Here is a 20,002-nt window from a genome sequence, read left to right on the forward strand (position 1 = left end):
ATCAAGTCTAAGTGCGTTGTCCATTTCTGCCAGTAGAGGGTTATGGACACGACAGTGGTCAGGTGATGCGGATTCCAAACGGCATTTGGAAGTATTGCCTTATTAAGGGGAGGAGTTATTTGGGGTCGGTCTTTCAGACCTGGTGGCCACGGCAACAGCTGGGAAATCCACGTTTGTACCCCAGGTCGCCTCTCAACATAAGAAGACGCCGTATTATCAGGCGCAGTCTTTTCGTGGGCAAGCGGACAAAAGGTTCCTCATTTCTGCCCCGTGACAGAGGGAGAGGAAAAAGGCTGCAGAAATCAGCCAGTTCCCAGGAACAGAAGCCCTCTCCCGCCTCTGCCAAGCCCTCAGTATGACGCTGGGGCTTTACAAGCAGAATCAGGCACGGTGGGGGCCCGTCTCAATGAATTTCAGCGCGCAGTGGGCTCACTCGCAAGTAGACCCCTGGATCCTTCAGGTGATATCTCAGGGGTACAAATTGGAATTCGAGACGTCTCCCCCTCGCCGTTTCCTAAAGTCGGCTTTACCGATGTCTCCTTCTGACAGGGAGGCAGTTTTGGAAGCCATTCACAAGCTGTATTCCCAGCAGGTGATAATCAAGGTACCCCTCCTGCAACAGGGAACGGGGTATTATTCCACACTGTTGTGGTACCGAAGCCGGACGGCTCGGTGAGACCGATTTTAAATCTAAAATCTTGAACACTTACATACGGAGGTTCAAATTCAAGATTGAGTCACTCAGAGCAGTGATTGCGAACCTGGAAGAAGGGGACTACATGATGTCTCGGGACATCAAGGATGCTTACCTTCATGTCCCAATTTACCCTTCTCACCAAGGGTACCTCAGGTTTATGGTACAGAACTGTCACGATCAGTTTCAGACGCTGCCGTATGGATGGTCCACGGCACCCCGGGTCTTTACCAAGGTAATGGCCGAAATGATGATACTCCTTCGAAGGAAGGGAATTTTAGTTATCCCTTACTTGGACGATTCCCTGATAAGGGTAAGATCCAGGGAACAGTTGGAGGTCGGTGTAGCACTATCTCAGGTAGTGTTGCGGCAGCACGATTGGATTCTCAATATTCCAAAATCGCAGCTGATTCCGACGACTCGTCGTCTGTTCCTAGGGATGATCCTGGACACAGTCCAGAAAAAGGTGTTTCTCCCGGAGGAGAAAGTCAGGGAGTTATCAGAGCTAGTCGGGAACCTCCTATAACCGAGCCAAGTCTCAGTACATCAATGAAAGGGTTCTGGGAAAAATGGTGGCTTCCTACGAAGCAATCCCATTCGTCAGATTCCACGCAAGAACTTTCCAGTGGGACCTGCTGGACAAATGGTCCGGGTCGCATCTTCAGATGCATCAGCAGATAACCCTGTCACCAAGCACAAGGGTGTCTCTCCTGTGGTGGTTGCAGAGTGCTCATCTTCTAGAGGGCCGCAGATTCGACATTCAGGACTGGGTCCTGGTGACCACGGATGCCAGCCTGCGAGGCTGGGGAGCAGTCACACAGGGAAGGAATTTCCAGAGCTTATGGTCAAGCCTGGAGACATCACTTCACATAAATATCCTGAAGCTAAGGGTCATTTACAATGCTCTAAGCTCAGCAAGACCTCTGCTTCAAGGTCACCCGGAGTTGATCCATTCGGACAACATCACGGCAGTCACCCACGTAAACAGACAGGGTGACACAAGAAGCAGGAGGGCAATGGCAGAAGCTGCAAGGATTCTTCGCTGGGCGGAAAATCATGTGATAGCACTGTCAGCAAGTGGGGACTTCACCCAGAAGTCTTCCACATGTTTATAAAACTCGACAAGTATTGCGCCGGGTCAAGGGACCCGCCGGCAATAGCTGTAGACGCTCTGGTAACACAGTGGGTGTACCAGTCAGTGTATGTGTTCCCTCCTCTACCTCTCATACCCAAGGTACTGAGAATTATAAGATGGAGAAGAGTAAGCACTATATTCGGGCTCCGGATTGGCCAAGAAGGACTTGGTAACCGGAACTTCAAGAGATGCTCACGGAGGATCCGTGGCCTCTACCTCTAAGAAGGAACCTGCTCCAGCAAGGACCCTGTCTGTTACAAGACTTACCGCGACTGCGTTTGACGGCATGGCGGTTGAACGCCGGATCCTGAAGGAGAAAGGCATTCCGGATGAAGGCATTCCTATCCTGATCAAAGCCAGGAAAGATATAACCGCAAAACATTATCACCGCATTGGCGAAAATATGTTGCGTGGTGCGAGGCCAGTAAGGCCCCGACGGAGGAATTTTCAACTAGGTCGATTCCTACATTTCCTGCAAACAGGAGTGTCTATGGGCCTGAAATGGGGGTCCATTAAGGTTCAAATTTCGGCCCTGTCAATTTTCTTCCAAAAAGAACTAGCTTCAGTCCCTGAAGTTCAGACGTTTGTGACAGGGGTACTGTATATACAGCCTCCTTTTGTGCCTCCAGTGGCACCTTGGGATCTAAATGTAGTTTTTGGGTTCCAAAAGTCACATTGGTTTGAACCACTTAAATATGTGGAGTTAAAATATCTCACATGGAAAGTGGTCATGCTGTTGGCCCTGGCCTGGGCCAGGTGCGTGTCAGAATTGACGGCTTTATCCTGTAAAAGCCCTCATCTGATTTTCCATTCGGACAGGGCGGAATTGAGGACTTGTCCTCAGTTTCTCCCTAAGGTGGTTTTCAGCGTTTCACCTGAATCAACCTATTGTGGTGCCTGCGGCTACTAGGGACTTGGAGGACTCCAAGTTGTTAGACGTTGTCAGGACCCTGGAAATATAGGTTTCCAGGACGGCTGGAGTCAGAAAATCTGACTCGTTGTTTATTCTGTATGCACCCAACAAGCTGGGTGCTCCTGCTTCTAAGCAGACTATTGCTCGTTGGATTTGTAGTACAATTCAGCTTGCACATTCTGTGGCAGGCCTGCCACAGACAAAATCTGTAAAAGCCCATTCCACAAGGAAGGGGGGCTCATCTTGGGCGGCTGCCCGAGGGGTCTCGGCTTTACAACTTTGCCGAGCAGCTACTTGGTCAGGAGCAAATAGGTTTGTAAAATTCTACAAATTTGATACCCTGGCTGAGGAGGACCTGGAGTTCTCTCATTTGGTGCTGCAGAGTCATCCGCACTCTCCCGCCCGTTTGGGAGCTTTGGTATAATCCCCATGGTCCTTACGGAGTCCCCAGCATCCACTAGGACGTCAGAGAAAATAAGAATTTACTTACCGATAATTCTATTTCTCATAGTCCGTAGTGGATGCTGGGCGCCCATCCCAAGTGCTGATTGTCTGCAATACTGGTACATAGTTATTGTTACCAAAAAAATCGGGTTATTACTGTAGTGAGCCATCTTTTCTAGAGGCTCCTCTGTTATCATGCTGTTAACTGGGTTTAGATCACAAGTTATATGGTGTGATTGGTGTGGCTGGTATGAGTCTTACCCGGGATTCAAAATCCTTCCTTATTGTGTACGCTCGTCCGGGCACAGTATCCTAACTGAGGCTTGGAGGAGGGTCATAGGGGGAGGAGCCAGTGCACACCAGGTAGTTCTAAAGCTTTACTTTTGTGCCCAGTCTCCTGCGAAGCCGCTATTCCCCATGGTCCTTACGGAGTCCCCAGCATCCACTACGGACTATGAGAAATAGAATTATCGGTAAGTAAATTCTTATTTTTAAAATATTGTTCGGTGTGCCGCGAGTAAAAAAAGGTTGAAAATCACTGCTCTAAGACGTAAGAGAAAATAGGATTTTAATTACCTAACGGTAGATCCTTTGCTCGTAGTCCGTAGAGGATGCTGGGCGCCCGCCCATAGCTTCGTGATCCTGCAGTGGTTACTTAGTTCAGTACTGCTTAGTTCTTGGTTAAGTACTGTTTTGTTACCTGGTAAGTAATATGGTTCAGCAGTTGCTTATGTTTCAAGCTAGTTAGCTTGGTTTGCCTTGTGTGAGAGCTGGAGTGAATCTCGCCACTGTATGTGTAAAATCCTTCTCTCGAAGATGTCAGTCTCCTCGGGCACAGTTTCTGGACTGAGTCTGGTAGGAGGGGAATAGAGGGAGGAGCCAGTCAACACTAGTAAACTCTTAAAGTGCCAATGGCTCCTAGTGGACCCGTCTATACCCCATGGTACTAATGTGGACCCCAGCATCCTCTACGGACTACGAGAAAAGGATTTACCGGTAGGTAATTAAAATCCTATTTTTTTTTATTTTTTTTTGTTTTAACTTTTGCTTAATTCACTATCCATGTCTCCATCTATTACAGTACCTTAGTAACCTTGTGGCAAGCAAAGTGGAGCGAGCCACCTTGCACGGAGCGATGACCGCAAGGGTACACATTTCTACTCATTTGAGTCATACATGGTTAAATATACAGTACAAATTGACACCCAAAAATCCAATAAACACTTTTGATTATCTTTTTTGTTAACATTTTGACCCTATCGACCTATTGACTGTCGACCATCTGACTGTCTGTCTGGTAAGCCACACCCCTTTAGTCATTGCAATATGTTAAGATTCCATTGTGAATAATTCAGTGGTTAATGAAGATGTTCTTTTTTAATTTTAGGACTGTGATTGGTGGTTCACATATTAGAATAAGTTCCCTTTTTATATTTTGATTTGCTATTTTTTATTTTTTTACTTACGTATTGATAAACGTTTCTCGCCGTTTCACCATTTCTTGCTTCTAGCTAATTTTAAGCTGCCCTGTAATAGAAAAATACGTTTTATGTTTGGTTTTCATACAGTGGCAAAAAGAATGCAGTACAAAAGGACTATGGCCCAAAAGTTTAGCTCCATTTTTTTTAAATGTTGCAAAAACAATCTACTATATAAAAGTGAAAATGTGTCCTCCTGTCTTTCTATACAAATCCACAGTTTACAAGCGAAGATCGTGAAATTTTACATACGAGCGTATTAAAACACGGCAGAGGCAACTAAAACAATTTGAAATCCCTAGCACCCCTAGGTGGGGAGACAGCAGCACAGAGTATATCAGGTGACAGCATAACTCTGGAATTGCTGGAGCAATATACTCAAAAATTGGTACACATATGCCTTATACTCTGGGAACAAACACTGTGGGGGGGAAGACATGTCTAGCAGAATCACTGAGTATTTCAGCAGCAATTTACAACAAACTTGGTACACATATGACTTTCACTCTGGAAACTAACACTGTGGGGGTAAGACACCCCTAGCGGTGGGACAGCAGCACAGAGTATTTCAGCAGACAGCAAAACTGTGGAAGTCCTCCAGCAATTTACCCCAAACTTTGTACATATCTGACTTACAATCTGGGCACAAACTCTGTGGAGGATAGACACCCCTAGGAGTGAGACAGCAGCACAGAGTATTTCGGGAGACCGCATAACGCCCAAATGCCTGGACCAATTTACAACAAACTTGGTATACATATGACTTACAAGCTGGGAACAAACACTGGGGGATAAGGCACCCCTAGGGGTGAGGCAGCAGCACAGAGTTTTTCAGCAGACAGCGTAACTCTGGAATGCCTGGACCAAATTACACCAAACTTGATACACATATGACTTACACTCTGGGAACAAACACTGTGGGGGTAACACACCACTAGCACCCCTAGGGTGGGCCAGCAGCACAGACTATATCAGGACATGCATGATATGTCAGTGATGACAGGGCTGCATGTGACAGGGCCAGTGACATGATGTGAGGAGGGGAATACAGGTAGCACAAACCCACACACTGAGAGATATATAGTGAAAGTAGCATGGACCCCCAGCAGCACAGAGTATATCAGGAGATACAGAATGTGCTGCGCTATATAAGAAACTGTAAAATAAAAAAATAAAAATCTATAATTTCACAGGGGCACTGACATGATGTGAGGAGGGGAATGGAGGCAGCAGGAAGCCACAGACTGAGAGTTGAATAGTGGGAAGAGCAGGGTGCCTTGGGGGACCAAAAAGGGGTCCGGCCATTACACATAGTGCGTCAGAGAAGCAAGATATGCCTATATACTAGATCTCCAACCAATGTAAATTAACCAACAACTATCATTCTCAATTCCCATCCTCATCCCGTAGCGAAGCATGGGTATTCAGCTATCTACAATGTTATTTATACTGTGTGTTTAATATTTACATTTATTTTTATAAACGGACATTCTTAAAATCCCGAGCAACGTCGGGTACTCCAGCTAGTTCTATAAATCCTTTAACTGTAGTTATATTGCTGCAGGGATGATAGTTCACTTGCAGTTATGTGACCCCTTTACAGTTGCTGATTAATCTGTTCAATAAGGGATTACAGTTTGTCGTCTGCTATGGACTGCATCAGTTTATGTCCTTCTGTGCTCTCTCTCTCTCTCTCTCTCTCTCTCTCTCTCTCTCTCTCTCTCTCTCTCTCTCTCTCTCTCTCTCTCTCTCTCTCTCTCTCTCTCTCTCTCACAGCCAATCATCACTGGCCTATGTATTTATAGTGCTCGTTCCCAAGCAGTGCAGTGTCTGTAGGTCTGCTGGAGTGGGCTACTCTTCCTGTAATAGTCTAATGTTACTCTGATGTACACTAGAGGCTGGCAGTATAATTTTAGATGCATTTGATAAAGGGGTATTTTAAATGCTACATGCTAGTATATCTATGATGTGGGGTTTAAAGTCACTGATATATTTGAATTTATTATACTTGTTAATAATTATTCTAAAAGTGGAATCTATTTGGTTGTATGAACTGTCAAAGACATTTTGCCTGATTTGGAGTTGGATGCAAAGTATATGTAGTATAGGGCAACAGCAGAAGCCAGATTTACTAACTTAATAATGTAGGTATCTGTAGGACTAATGAGGGGAGGTTGTGCGACTGCAAGCGTAAACCCTTGCCACTAATAATTTTTTGTATCCACACTTGCACAGAGATATGTCAGAAATAGGCTTCCCTTCCCAGTATGCACCACTAGGAATTGCATGAAACACACCCATGAATTAGGGCAGTTCCGTGCATTTGCATTTCTCTTACGTCCTAGAGGATGCTGGGGACTCCAAAAGGACCATGGGGTATAGACGGATCCGCAGGAGCTTGGGCACACTATAAAGACTTAAACTGGGTGTGAACTGGCTCCTCCCTCTATGCCCCTCCCCCAGACCTCAGTTAGACTTTGTGCCCAGGAGTGATGGGACACACACTAGGGGAGCTCTACTGAGTTTCTCTGAAAGACTTTGTTAGGTTTTTTTATTTTCAGGTAGACCTGCTGGCTACAGGCTTCCTGCAGCGTGGGAGTGAGGGGAGAGAAGCCGGACCAACTTCTTCTTAGTTCAAAGGCTCTGCTTCTCGGCTACTGGACACCATTAGCTCCAGAGGGTTCGATCACTTGGTGCGCCTAGCTGCTTGTTCCCGGAGCCACGCCGTCACCCCCCTCACAGAAGCCAGAAGAAAGAAGCCGGGTGAGTATGTGAAGAACAGAAGACTTCAGTAACGGAGGTACAGCGGTCGCGCTGCGCTCCATGCTCCCATACACCAACGCACTCACAGGGTGCAGGGCGCTATGGGGGGAGCGCCCTGGGCAGCAAGTTACTTTTTTCTGGAAAAGGGCTGACAGTGAAAGTTTTCGGTGCCTTGGCACGTGTCTCATACCCCCGCCAGCAACAGCGCGCTGCGCGCCTTTGATCCCCCGCCGCCGGCTTCCACGGGTGCTGGGGGGGGCAGCCCTGGGCAGCAAGGTACAGGTTTTTATTAGCGCTGTATGGTAGTTGAGGGGCCGGGGCTCCGTGTCCCGGACCCCGCCGGCGGCTTATAGCGCGCTACGCGCCATTTCCTCCAGCGCCGCCGGCTTCCATGGGTGCGGGGCGCTGGGGGGGTGCGCCCTGAGCGGCAGTTACGGAGTGGGGAGAAGAGGTACAAACGATCCCCGGACGCCGCGGCGGTTACCCCCGCCATTTGCTACCTGCGGGCGCGCTGCGCGCCGGTGCACCCACACACTGAAGGGCTTGCTTGGGTGCGGGGCGCCCTGAGCAGCATTAGTTTCATATGATATAGTGTGTTTACACTATATAGGGTGCCAGACCTGTATATCTGTAATATAAGGAGCTATAGCGCGCCGAGGGGGGCGGGGCTTAGCCCTCACACAAACAGGGTCAGCACCATTTTTACCCTGTCCCCGCCAAGATGTATGTATTGCACAAACAGGGGGGGGGGGGGGGCACTGTGTTTTAGTGTTATATACACATATATAACACTAGTTGAGTTAGGATTGGACATGCAATCATTCTTGTGGGTAGTTTTTGTGTGCTCCCTGTCAAAAATACCCAGTGTAGTACACTTGTGTCGACAGGCGTGAGTGTTCACTTATAAACACATATGGGTTCACTGTCGGCATCGCTGACGCACGTGAGTACTTGCTTAAAATAAGAAGTATATATTTATGGGGGACACAATGGTATGTGGGTGACCCTGTCGGCACCAACGGTCACCGGGGGTAACTGGACATGCTGTATATGACTTATACCTGTGTATATAAAGTTGTACGTTACGTCCCTCGGACCCCTTGGGGTTGCAAGACTGTAATTTTCCCTGGTTACTAATCCCTGCTGTCGACGAATACTGGGGTTTTCTGTCCACTATGTTTCCTGGTAGATCCACAACTGTGGCTTTTCAGTACATGGTCATACACGTTCAGAACACATTAATGTCACTGGGGACCAGAAGGCTCGGGCCAATCCAACTATATCGCTCTGTTGATAAAGCTCTAGGTCGGCTGTGACTCGCACCCTCTCGAAGTCCGAAGGGTTATTCTTTTTCTGCCACGGATGGAATATTGTGAAAGTCAATGACTGGTCGACACGGTGCCCTGTCTCAATGGATCGTATACAGGAAAGCTAAGTGATATGATTATTTTTCTATACTGTGGGCCTTTTTGCATTGCGGACACATGAGGGAGTGTTTGTGTTCGGTAGGTCATTAAATAGATTTACCCTAAAGAGAGAAAGGTGGTTCCGTATGTTGGATCCGCTCTATAAATTTGCGGCAGGCTGTCGTCTGTATACAGGTAGTGTGGTCGGGGGAGTGCTGAGGCTGACTCCGTGAGTTACTGGAGTTTTTCTCTGGGATGGTGTACCGCTGATTGGGGGGGTGCATCCGTTCAGCCAATCTCGGTGGATATTCCTGGAAAGTCTAACTTCGGGAATTAGATTCCCTGGCAACAGTTAGTGACGCATTCCTTTGAGGGATGCAGTCTTTTTAATCGGTTAAAATACAGTTTTTGTTTTTTTTACCCTTTCTGTACAGCCTGTGAAAGGTGAAAAGGTAAGAGTTCTGTAGCCTGGTTAGGTTCGCGGAGGAGGATGTCGTTTCTATGTCTTCCAGATACACCACATGTCGCAGGGTCTATGTGGAGGGACCCTGCTCCGTTGAGGACTCAGTTACTACTTTCAGTTAGTCCACGAATAGCCACAGCTGTTACGTCATCCAGCCTTTTATGTAAGGAGTTGACACTGTCGGTTTATACCTTCCACCTATCCATGGATTCTGGCAGGGGTATTTATCACATATATAGCCTCTGGGGCTATATATTGTGATATATTTGCCAGCCAAGGTGTTTTTATTGCTGCCCCCCCCCCCCCCCCCAGCGCCCTGCACCCTCAGTGACCGGAGTGTGAAGTGTGTATGAGGAGCAATGGCGCACAGCTGCAGTGCTGTGCGCTACCTTGGTGAAGACTGATGTCTTCTGCCGCCGATTTTCCGGACCTCTTCTTGCTTCTGGCTCTGTAAGGGGGACGGCGGCTCCGGCTCCGGGAACGAACACCAAGGCCAGTTCCATGCGGTCTATCCCTCTGGAGCTAATGGTGTCCAGTAGCCTAAGAAGCCCAAGCAAGCTGCAAGCAGGTAGGTTCGCTTCTTCTCCCCTTAGTCCCTCGCTGCAGTGAGCCTGTTGCCAGCAGGTCTCACTGTAAAATAAAAAAACTAAAATATACTTTCTTTCTAAGAGCTCAGGAGAGCCCCTAGTGTGCCCCTAGTGTGCATCCAGCTCGGCCGGGCACAGAAATCTAACGGAGGCTTGGAGGAGGGTCATAGTGGGAGGAGCCAGTGCACACCAGGTAGTCTAAAAGCTTTCTTTTAGTTGTGCCCAGTCTCCTGCGGAGCCGCTATTCCCCATGGTCCTTTCGGAGTTCCCAGCATCCACTACGGACTACGAGAAATAGATTTACCGGTGAGTAAAATCTTATTTTTTCCCCTCACTGGTTTTCGAAGGGATTTGGCCGTCTCCCCTCTGGAAGGGGAGGTAGTACACAACGCCGTACCAGAGGTGCGTCAGGTTCAGGACCTTGTCCTCCTGTCCCGGTTATAAAAAAAAGTTTTACATGCTTTGTTCTACGCATTCAGATTTCCTGGAGGGATAACCAGGATTGTCTTGGCCATTTCACGCGAGTGATGGTAGTATGATGGTTTTCTTTCAATAGTAGGAGCCATTGTTATTCTATACTGAGATGTTCGCCTGAGTGGGGTGAGGTCAAGAAACATGTAGTGCAAATCATTGTTTCTTTCTGCCTGTTTTCAACACAGGGATGAGCTGTTGTTCCTAACGGCGCAGATGTCTGAGATGGTATCAGGGTAGATACTGCACGGTTGAAGTTCTGTGTTTTCCTGTGGGAAAGAGGTCTGAGGATACTGAGTCGAATCAGATTTGTAGTGCCACTTCATCAATATGTTACGTTGATAACTTTTGCTAAGCTCTACCGGTTTGATACCCTGGATGATGGGGACCTCATTTTTGCTCATTCGGTGCTGCAGAGTCGTCCGCGCACTCCCGCCCGTTTTGGAGCTTTGGTATTGACCCCATGGTCCTTTTGGAGTCCCCAGCATCCTCTAGGACGTAAGAGAAAATAGGATTTTAGTACCTACCGGTAAATCCTTTTCTCCTAGTCCGTAGAGAATGCTGGGCGCCCATCCCAGTGCGTACTGTGTCTGCAGTTATTGATTTTGGTTGCGCTTTGTGGTGATTCTTCTCTGTCAGGCTATTGGCATGTGGTTTCTTATTGTTTGTTGGGTTGACACACAGGTTGTGTTACATATTCTCTCAGCATATGGCTGTATGTTTTTCATACCGTGGGCTGGTATTCTGTTGAAGGCCATGTCTTGCGGTATGTTCGTAGTGTGAGCTGGTATAACACTCACTGTGTTTAAATTATAAATTCTTTCCTCGAAATGTCAGTCTCTCCTGGGCACAGTTTTCTAACTGAGGTCTGGGGGAGGGGCATAGAGGGAGGAGCCAGTTCACACCCAGTTTAAGTCTTTATAGTGTGTCCAAGCTCCTGCGGATCTGTCTATACCCCATGGTCCTTTTGGAGTCCCCAGCACGGACTAGGAGAAAAGGATTTACCAGTAGGTACTAAAATCTTATTTTTACCTGTCCAAATATTGCGAATTTCACAGAAAAACAAGGCCATCTGAGTTCCGTGGACATACAGAAAATGTATAAAGAAAATAAGTCTGGTACGGTTTCTAAGCATACGTCACATGTATCTACCAAATGTTCAATATTCAGCCAGAGCACCTTCAGTTTCTGTTACTTTAATGTCAGCTGAGATGGCCAGTGACCTGCTATTTTCTCATACGTCCTAGAGGATGCTGGGGTCACATCAAGAACCATGGGGTATAGACGGGATCTGCAGGAGACATGGGCACTTTAAGACTTCCAAATGGTGTGGCCTAGCTCCTCCCTCTACGCCCCTCCTCCAGACTCCAGTTTAGACTCTGTGCCCAGTGATACTGGATGCACTCTGAGGAGCTGTACTGCTTCGTGGGACCTATTTCTGTGAGTTTCAAGGCTCTGCTTCTTTGGCTACAGGACACCATTAGCTCCTGAGGGTTTGATCACTAGGTACGCCTAGGGGCTCATTCCCAGAGCCGGCCGTCACCCCCCTTGCAGAGCCAGAAGTCAGAAGACAGGTGAGTAGAAGAAGATAGAAGACTTCAGTGACGGCTTCAGAGGTACCGCACAGCGATCGCATGCTGCGCACCATGCTCCCACACACACAGGTACTACAGGGTGCGGGGGACGGGGCAGCATATATACCTTAATATAAGACTGGCAACAGGGGACATAGGTGCCTGGGCACTGTCCTAACCCCCGCCAGTATAAAGATTTTTATAAAAAATAGCGGGACTGAAGTGTGCCATTATGGGGGCGGGGCTTAGCCCTCACAGCTCACACAGCCAGCGCTATTTTCTCTTGTAGAGACTCTGGTCCTTCCTCACACTGCTGAAACGATCAGGGTGCAAAACGGGGGCGGGGGGGGGGGCACAGTAAAATTGGTGCAATATATGTTAATATAAAAGCGCTACAGGTTTGGGGCATTCTATAGTGTTCAGAACTGTTGATTAAGCACTGGGTTATGAGCTGGTAAACTCTATCTGTGTCTCTGACATGTTTGTTACACGTGTGTCAGCATGTCTGAGCCGGATTGCTTCCCACAAACGGCTGTGGGAGTGACCCTGACGGCACCGCCGACTCCTGATGGTACTTGGTACATGTGTGTCAACATGTAGGTGGATGAATGTCTTTCCCAAGAAAAAACTATATTAGGGACACAGACGTGTGTGGGTGGCCCTGTCGGCACCACCAATGTATGACTGGGTATAAAACTGCATGTTAATGTGTTGCATATCAGAGAGGGATATGTATGTATGTATGTATGTATGTGAGTGTATATGTATGTTTGTATATGTATGTATGTATATATATATATATATATATATATATATATATATATATATATATATATATATATATATATATTTCTCTAACGTCCTAAGTGGATGCTGGGGACTCCGTAAGGACCATGGGGAATAGCGGCTCCGCAGGAGACTGGGCACAAAAGTAAAGCTTTAGAACTACCTGGTGTGCACTGGCTCCTCCCCCTATGACCCTCCTCCAAGCCTCAGTTAGATTTTTGTGCCCGAACGAGAAGGGTGCACACTAGGTGGCTCTCCTGAGCTGCTTAGTGAAAAGTTTAGTTTTAGGTTTTTTATGTTCAGTGAGACCTGCTGGCAACAGGCTCACTGCATCGAGGGACTAAGGGGAGAAGAAGCGAACTCACCTGCGTGCAGAGTGGATTGGGCTTCTTAGGCTACTGGACATTAGCTCCAGAGGGACCGATCACAGGCCCAGCCATGGATAGGTCCCAGAGCCGCGCCACCGTCCCCCTTACAGAGCCAGAAGACAGAAGAGGTCCGGAAAATCGGCGGCAGAAGACGTCCTGTCTTCAACAAGGTAGCGCACAGCACTGCAGCTGTGCGCCATTGCTCTCAGCACACTTCACACTCCGGTCACTGAGGGTGCAGGGCGCTGGGGGGGGGGTGCCCTGAGACGCAATAAAAACACCTTGGATGGCAAAAAAATGCATCACATATAGCTCCTGGGCTATATGGATGAATTTTAACCCCTGCCAGAATACACAGAAAAACGGGAGATAAGGCAGCCGAGAAGGGGGCGGAGCCTATCTCCTCAGCACACTGGCGCCATTTTCCCTCACAGCTCCGTTGGAGGGAAGCTCCCTGGCTCTCCCCTGCAGTCACTACACTACAGAAAGGGTTAAAAAAGAGAGGGGGGCACTAATTACGCGCAGTATTAAAAATACAGCAGCTATAAGGGGAAAAACACTTATATAAGGTTATCCCTGTATATATATATATAGCGCTCTGGTGTGTGCTGGCAAACTCTCCCTCTGTCTCCCCAAAGGGCTAGTGGGGTCCTGTCCTCTATCAGAGCATTCCCTGTGTGTGTGCTGTGTCGGTACGTTTGTGTCGACATGTATGAGGAGAAAAATGATGTGGAGACGGAGCAGATTGCCTGTAATAGTGATGTCACCCCCTAGGGGGTCGACACCTGAGTGGATGAACTGTTGGAAGGAATTACGTGACAGTGTCAGCTCTGTATAAAAGACAGTGGTTGACATGAGACAGCCGGCTACTCAGCTTGTGCCTGTCCAGACGTCTCATAGGCCGTCAGGGGCTCTAAAGCGCCCGTTACCTCAGATGGCAGATTTAGACGCCGACACGGATACTGACTCCAGTGTCGACGGTGAAGAGACAAATGTGACTTCCAGTAGGGCCACACGTTACATGATTGAGGCAATGAAAAATGTTTTACACATTTCTGATAATACGAGTACCACCAAAAAGGGGTATTATGTTCGGTGAGGAAAAACTACCCGTAGTTTTCCTGAATCTGAGAAATTAAATGAGGTGTGTGATGATGCGTGGGTTTCCCCCGATAACAACTGATAATTTCTAAAATGTTATTGGCATTATATCCGGCTCTACCCTCTCCTGAGATGGCCACCCTTAAGGATCCTGCTGATTGAAAGCAGGAGGGTATCCTAAAATGTATTTACACACATACTGGTGTTATACTGCGACCAGCAATCGCCTCAGCCTGGATGTGCAGTGCTGGGTTGGCGTGGTCGGATTCCCTGACTGAAAATATTGATACCCTAGATAGGGACAGTATATTATTGCCTATAGAGCATTTAAAAGATGCATTTCTATATATGCGTGATGCACAGCGGAATATTTGCCAACTGGCATCAAGTCTAAGTGCGTTGTCCATTTCTGCCAGTAGAGGGTTATGGACACGACAGTGGTCAGGTGATGCGGATTCCAAACGGCATTTGGAAGTATTGCCTTATTAAGGGGAGGAGTTATTTGGGGTCGGTCTTTCAGACCTGGTGGCCACGGCAACAGCTGGGAAATCCACGTTTGTACCCCAGGTCGCCTCTCAACATAAGAAGACGCCGTATTATCAGGCGCAGTCTTTTCGTGGGCAAGCGGGCAAAAGGTTCCTCATTTCTGCCCCGTGACAGAGGGAGAGGAAAAAGGCTGCAGAAATCAGCCAGTTCCCAGGAACAGAAGCCCTCTCCCGCCTCTGCCAAGCCCTCAGTATGACGCTGGGGCTTTACAAGCAGAATCAGGCACGGTGGGGGCCCGTCTCAATGAATTTCAGCGCGCAGTGGGCTCACTCGCAAGTAGACCCCTGGATCCTTCAGGTGATATCTCAGGGGTACAAATTGGAATTCGAGACGTCTCCCCCTCGCCGTTTCCTAAAGTCGGCTTTACCGATGTCTCCTTCTGACAGGGAGGCAGTTTTGGAAGCCATTCACAAGCTGTATTCCCAGCAGGTGATAATCAAGGTACCCCTCCTGCAACAGGGAACGGGGTATTATTCCACACTGTTGTGGTACCGAAGCCGGACGGCTCGGTGAGACCGATTTTAAATCTAAAATCTTGAACACTTACATACGGAGGTTCAAATTCAAGATTGAGTCACTCAGAGCAGTGATTGCGAACCTGGAAGAAGGGGACTACATGATGTCTCGGGACATCAAGGATGCTTACCTTCATGTCCCAATTTACCCTTCTCACCAAGGGTACCTCAGGTTTATGGTACAGAACTGTCACTATCAGTTTCAGACGCTGCCGTATGGATGGTCCACGGCACCCCGGGTCTTTACCAAGGTAATGGCCGAAATGATGATACTCCTTCGAAGGAAGGGAATTTTAGTTATCCCTTACTTGGACGATTCCCTGATAAGGGTAAGATCCAGGGAACAGTTGGAGGTCGGTGTAGCACTATCTCAGGTAGTGTTGCGGCAGCACGATTGGATTCTCAATATTCCAAAATCGCAGCTGATTCCGACGACTCGTCTTCTGTTCCTAGGGATGATCCTGGACACAGTCCAGAAAAATGTGTTTCTCCCGGAGGAGAAAGTCAGGGAGTTATCCGAGCTAGTCGGGAACCTCCTATAACCGAGCCAAGTCTCAGTACATCAATGAAATGGTTCTGGGAAAAATGGTGGCTTCCTACGAAGCAATCCCATTCGGCAGATTCCACGCGAGAACTTTCCAGTGGGACCTGCTAGACAAATGGTCCGGGTCGCATCTTCAGATGCATCAGCGGATAACCCTGTCACCAAGCACAAGGGTGTCTCTCCTGTGGTGGTTGCAGAGTGCTCATCTTCTAGAGGGCCGCACATTCAGGACTGGGTCCTGGTGACCACGGATGCCAGCCTGCGAGGCTGGGGAGCAGTCACACAGGGAAGGAATTTCCAGAGCTTATGGTCAAGCCTGGAGACATCACTTCACATAAATATCCTGAAGCTAAGGGCCATTTACAATGCTCTAAGCTCAGCAAGACCTCTGCTTCAAGGTCACCCGGAGTTGATCCATTCGGACAACATCACGGCAGTCACCCACGTAAACAGACAGGGTGACACAAGAAGCAGGGGGGCAATGGCAGAAGCTGCAAGGATTCTTCGCTGGGCGGAAAATCATGTGATAGCACTGTCAGCAGTATTCATTCCGGGAGTGGACAACTGGGAAGCAGACTTCCTCAGCAGACACGACCTCCACCCGGGAGAGTTGGGACTTCACCCAGAAGTCTTCCACATGTTTATAAAACTCGACAAGTATTGCGCCAGGTCAAGGGACCCTCAGGCAATAGCTGTGGACGCTCTGGTAACACAGTGGGTGTACCAGTCAGTGTATGTGTTCCCTCCTCTGCCTCTCATACCCAAGGTACTGAGAATTATAAGATGGAGAGGAGTAAGCACTATATTCGTGGCTCCGGATTGGCCAAGAAGGACTTGGTAACCGGAACTTCAAGAGATGCTCACGGAGGATCCGTGGCCTCTACCTCTAAGAAGGGACCTGCTCCAGTAAGGACCCTGTCTTTTCCAAGACTTACCGCGGCTGCGTTTGAACGCCGGATCCTGAAGGAGAAAGGCATTCCGGATGAAGTCATTCCTATCCTGATCAAAGCCAGGAAAGATATAACCGTAAAACATTATCACCGCATTTGGCGAAAATATGTTGCGTGGTGCGAGGCCAGTAAGGCCCAGACGGAGGAATTTTTCAAACTAGGTCGATTCCTACATTTCCTGCAAACAGGAGTGTCTATGGGCCTGAAATGGGGGTCCATTAAGGTTCAAATTTCGGCCCTGTCAATTTTCTTCCAAAAAGAACTAGCTTCAGTCCCTGAAGTTCAGACGTTTGTGAAAGGGGTACTGTATATACAGCCTCCTTTTGTGCCTCCAGTGGCACCTTGGGATCTAAATGTAGTTTCTCTGACGTCCTAGTGGATGCTGGGACTCCGTCAGGACCATGGGGATTAGCGGCTCCGCAGGAGACAGGGCACAAAAATAAAAGCTTTAGGACTAGGTGGTGTGCACTGGCTCCTCCCCCTATGACCCTCCTCCAAGCCTCAGTTAGGTTTTTGTACCCGTCCGAGCAGGGTGCAATCTAGGTGGCTCTCCTAAAGAGCTGCTTAGAAAAAGTTATTAGGTTTTTTATTTTCAGTGAGTCCTGCTGGCAACAGGCTCACTGCAACGAGGGACTTAGGGGAGAAGAAGTGAACTCACCTGCGTGCAGGATGGATTGGCTTCTTAGGCTACTGGACACCATTAGCTCCAGAGGGATCGAACACAGGCCCAGCCATGGAGTCCGGTCCCGGAGCCGCGCCGCCGACCCCCTTGCAGATGCCGAAAAGTGAAGAGGTCCAGAAACCGGCGGCAGAAGACTTTTCAGTCTTCATGAGGTAGCGCACAGCACTGCAGCTGTGCGCCATTGTTGTCAGCACACTTCACACCAGCGGTCACTGAGGGTGCAGGGCGCTGGGGGGGGGGGGCGCCCTGGGCAGCAATGATAATACCTTGTTCTGGCTAAAAATACATCACATATAGCCCCTGGGGCTATATGGATGTATTTAACCCCTGCCAGGTCTCACAAACACCGGGAGAAGAGCCCGCCGAAATAGGGGGCGGGGCCTTTCTCCTCAGCACACAGCGCCATTTTCCTGCACAGCTCCGCTGCGAGGAAGGCTCCCAGGACTCTCCCCTGCACTGCACTACAGAAACAGGGTAAAAAAATAGAGAGGGGGGGCACTTTTTTGGCGATATTGATATATTAAGCTGCTATAAAGGAAACAACACTTCTGTAGGGTTGTTCCTATATATTTATAGCGCTTGGGTGTGTGCTGGCAAACTCTCCCTCTGTCTCCCCAAAGGGCTAGTGGGGTCCTGTCTTCGATAAGAGCATTCCCTGTGTGTCTGCTGTGTGTCGGTACGTGTGTGTCGACATGTATGAGGACGATGCTGGTGTGGAGGCGGAGCAATTGCCGGTAATGGTGATGTCACCCCCTAGGGAGTCGACACCGGAATGGATGGCTTTGTTTATGGAATTACGTGATAATGTCAGCACGTTACAAAAATCAGTTGACGACATGAGACAGCCGGCAAACCATTTAGTACCTGTCCAGGCGTCTCAGACACCGTCAGGGGCTGTAAAACGCCCTTTACCTCAGTCGGTCGACACAGACCCAGACACCGAATCTAGTGTCGACGGTGAAGAAACAAACGTATTTTCCAGTAGGGCCACACGTTATATGATCACGGCAATGAAGGAGGCTTTGCATATCTCGGATACTGCAAGTACCACAAAAAGGGGTATTATGTGGGGTCTGAAAAAACTACCTGTAGTTTTTCCTGAATCAGAGGAATTGAATGAAGCGTGGGTTAACCCCGATAGAAAACTGCTAATTTCAAAGAAGTTATTGGCATTATATCCTTTCCCGCCAGAGGTTAGGGCGCGCTGGGAAACACCCCCTAGGGTGGATAAGGCACTCACACGCTTATCAAAACAAGTGGCGTTACAGTCTCCTGAAACGGCCGCCCTCAAGGATCCAGCTGATAGGAGGCTGGAAACTACCCTGAAAAGTATATACACTCATACTGGTGTTATACTGCGACCAGCCATCGCCTCTGCATGGATGTGCAGTGCTGGGGTGGTTTGGTCGGATTCCCTGACTGAAAATATTGATACCCTGGATAGGGACAGTATTTTATTGACTATAGAGCAATTAAAGGATGCTTTTCTTTATATGCGAGATGCTCAGAGGGATATTTGCACTCTGGCATCGAGAGTAAGTGCGATGTCCATATCTGCCAGAAGAAGTTTATGGACGCGACAGTGGTCAGGTGATGCGGATTCCAAACGGCATATGGAAGTATTGCCGTATAAAGGGGAGGAATTATTTGGGGTCGGTCTATCGGATTTGGTGGCCACGGCAACAGCCGGGAAATCCACCTTTTTACCTCAGGTCCCCTCCCAACAGAAAAAGACACCGTCTTTTCAGCCGCAGTCCTTTCGTTCCTATAAGAACAAGCGGGCAAAAGGACAGTCATATCTGCCCCGAGGCAAAGGAAAGGGTAAGAGAGTGCACCAAGCAGCTCCCTCCCAGGAGCAGAAGCCCTCCCCGGCTTCTGCAAAGCCCTCAGCATGACGTTGGGGCTTTACAAGCGGACTCAGGGGCGGTGGGGGGTCGACTCAAGAATTTCAGCGCACAGTGGGCTCACTCACAGGTGGACCCCTGGATCCTGCAGGTAGTATCTCAGGGTTACAGGTTGGAATTCGAGAAGTCTCCCCCTCGCCGGTTCCTAAAGTCTGCTCTGCCAACGTCTCCCTCAGACAGGGCGACGGTATTGGAAGCCATTCACAAGCTGTATTCTCAGCAGGTGATAGTCAAGGTACCCCTCCTACAACAGGGAAAGGGGTATTATTCCACACTATTTGTGGTACCGAAGCCGGACGGCTCGGTAAGACCTATTCTAAATCTGAAATCTTTGAACCTGTACATACAAAAATTCAAGTTCAAGATGGAGTCACTCAGAGCAGTGATAGCGAATCTGGAAGAAGGGGACTTTATGGTGTCCCTGGACATCAAGGATGCTTACCTGCATGTCCCAATTTGCCCTTCACATCAAGGGTACCTCAGGTTCGTGGTGCAAAACTGTCATTATCAGTTTCAGACGCTGCCGTTTGGATTGTCCACGGCACCTCGGGTCTTTACCAAGGTAATGGCCGAAATGATGTTTCTTCTGCGAAGAAAAGGTGTATTAATTATCCCTTACTTGGACGATCTCCTGATAAGGGCAAGGTCCAGAGACAAGTAGTGCTGCAACAGCACGGG

At 48.5% G+C, this 20,002-nt stretch overlaps 1 protein-coding gene across 4 annotated transcripts in view; it reads left to right on the plus strand.

Moving 5' to 3' along the window:
• ZNF106 (zinc finger protein 106) overlaps window positions 1-20,002 on the plus strand; it is a 361,275-nt gene that overhangs the window by 36,060 nt on the left and 305,213 nt on the right. The window lies entirely within an intron of this gene.

Source organism: Pseudophryne corroboree, chromosome 12 (assembly GCF_028390025.1).
Source record: "Pseudophryne corroboree isolate aPseCor3 chromosome 12, aPseCor3.hap2, whole genome shotgun sequence".
Classification (NCBI taxonomy): domain Eukaryota; kingdom Metazoa; phylum Chordata; class Amphibia; order Anura; family Myobatrachidae; genus Pseudophryne; species Pseudophryne corroboree.